The sequence below is a fragment of the Pyrgilauda ruficollis genome, unplaced genomic scaffold, assembly GCF_017590135.1.
Source record: "Pyrgilauda ruficollis isolate IOZ18807 unplaced genomic scaffold, ASM1759013v1 scaffold32, whole genome shotgun sequence".
In the NCBI taxonomy this organism is placed as follows: Eukaryota; Metazoa; Chordata; class Aves; order Passeriformes; family Passeridae; genus Pyrgilauda; species Pyrgilauda ruficollis.
The window spans coordinates 2,197,308-2,199,902 of record NW_024524600.1 but is presented as its reverse complement, the minus strand read 5'-3'; positions in this window follow the sequence as shown (position 1 = coordinate 2,199,902).

Below are 2,595 nucleotides of genomic sequence, written 5' to 3'. Positions count from 1 at the left end.
AATGATCAGACTCCTACAAACTATAGATAATATAAATGCTGAAAAGGGCTTGGCAGGTATTGCTGGGACAGCTGAACAAACAGGAGGAACACTATTACAGTAGGATAAACATTACTCTCAGACATGCATCTTAGTATGTGTTTTAAGGAAGTTATTATGTGTTTTCTTGAGGGACCATGCATATCTGCTGCATGCTAAGGGCAGGCTCTCTGTTATCTCAGCCTCTGAAAATGATTGTAATGAAACAGTGTGAACAGAGCCATCACACTGAGTCCTACAGTCAGTGCCTGATCTGCTGCCTGCCAGCCAAGCTGCACAGACACAGTGGTCTCTGGCTGAGGGACAGCATTGCCATGTAGATGGCCTATGGAGGGTAGTCTAGAAAACATGGAGGCTGCAAGGAAAGTACATGATCCATTAAGTTTATAACTTTAAAGAAATAAACCAAAGATGTAAAGAAAAGGATGAGAACATTTTTTGTAGCAGAGCTTAATGAAGTCATCCTTTTTTCTTAACTAAAATAATGAGATGAACAAAATAGGCCATAAGGCCCTATTTGTAAACTTTAACGTGGAAACTGATATGGTACCTACACAATGCACTGGCATGTTTTCTAAGGTATTTGTAATCACTGCAGTTTTGTCCTCCATGTTAATGGTACTGAGGAGACACTTGAGGAAAATCTTCACCTCCTGCAGACAAACAGAAGATGTAGTTCTGCAACAAGTAAAAAATGTTTAACTTGTGGCTTAAAGTTTGTAAGAATTTCCCTCTCCTCTGTCAACAAAGTGAAGATAGCAGTGGTGTCTTAGGCTGTCTTCAAGTATAGATATTTTAAAAAACAACTCTCCAGAAATGACATAATTGGTTTTCATCCTGCTTCAAAAGATTTTTTTTTCCCAATTAGCAATGTAGTCTATGGCTATAAAAGAAAAACAGTGTAATCAGAGCAGATCTGTACTGTGAAACAACTAGTCACAGGGACCAGATATTCACATAATGCACATTTTGGGGATTTTACCTAGTCTGTTTCTGGAGACTGAATGTCTGTTATCAGATGGAGGATGTCAGATGTGCTCGTGGAGTGCACACTTCAGCTTAGGTTCATTCAGAGCGACTCCAGCCTGTGCACTCAAGATCATTCTGTAAGAACAATAGTACAAAAGTCTGCTCTTTATCACAATCAAACTGCTAATGTAGATGCACCTCCAAATTATCATGGAATATTTCAATTTTTAAATCTAGTGATTATGTTTCTGATGACAAAATTATATCTAAGTTATTTTCTGTGCTAACTTAGATGGATGTATAATGCTTTACTTCAGAGGAGTTCTGCCTTCTTCAAGGAGCCATTCTGTCAACCTTATAATGGAATTATATAGGCACAGCATAACAAAATTTTCTTCTTTAAGGATAATATATGAAGCAAGTCTATTGCTAACAATACAGAAGAAGGACTACAATCTACCCATTTACTTTGATTCTACGAAGGTAAATACCATGATTTTGTCTCTAAATGTAATAAATATGCCAGAGTATATCAAGTGGATCCACTGAGTAAAAAACCAGCTATTTTAATGAATCCATATCTAACAGATGAAGAGCCATATGTCCACCTGAAAGCATTTTAGTAAAATTTTCAAAACTTGCTACCAAGGTTTCATCTACATTTGCGAGGCCAAGATCTAGCCACTTTTTATAACTGCATTAATTAAACATGGTAAAGTGCTAACATCAATTTCTGTTTTTCCTAAGGTGTCATCATGTAGAGAAAAAATAATTGTTCACTTTTGTTAATTTGAAATTCTGAGGGAGCAAAAGGGTAAAGATTACAGTTTTAGTTTTCACATGTATCTAATATGCAAAACAATGACTTGTTCTTAATTTTCTAAAATTCTAAAGTATTAAGATAAAAGTTCACAATTGCATAATTACATATATCATTATTAGAAATAATACATATAAAAATCCAAATTGTTTATATTATTAAAGAATTAACTAGAAAATATAATTACATAGAATATTTTTTTAAGTATTGAATAATATGAAAAATCCAAATAACTATGTAAAAACAAAGATTTTTTTCTACTTCCTTGAATAAGCAATGTTTAATAACAAAAAACAAAACTACTCTTCCACATTGTGTCATTTTCTACTGTTGCCCTCCAGGCTGCTAAATCTCCTAGTCCAAGGTCAGGCTATTGTCCAAAACAATTTCTGTCAGCTGCTTGAAAAAACCTCAATCAGCAGATAGTTTGACCTTGGAGTGAAATATTCTTGCAAGCAAGTGCGAAACTAGTAAGAATGGAAAATGGAAGTAATGGTGTCAAAAAGTTTCAAAATTCATACTGTAATGCAGTAAGAAAAGGCCTGAACAGAAATGCATTTATCTAAAAATACTGAAGGGCATAACGAGCTTATTTTAGGTGTCCTTTTGTTGCCAATAGTTTATTCCTAGAAGAGTCTATTTTGATCCTGTGAGTACTCCCAGACCAAATGCACAACAGAGAAGGAGTCATGATAAGGATGCATTTGGCTACTCAGGAGTTATATATACAAACAATAGTGTAATTTCCCCAGGATCATTTCTACCTA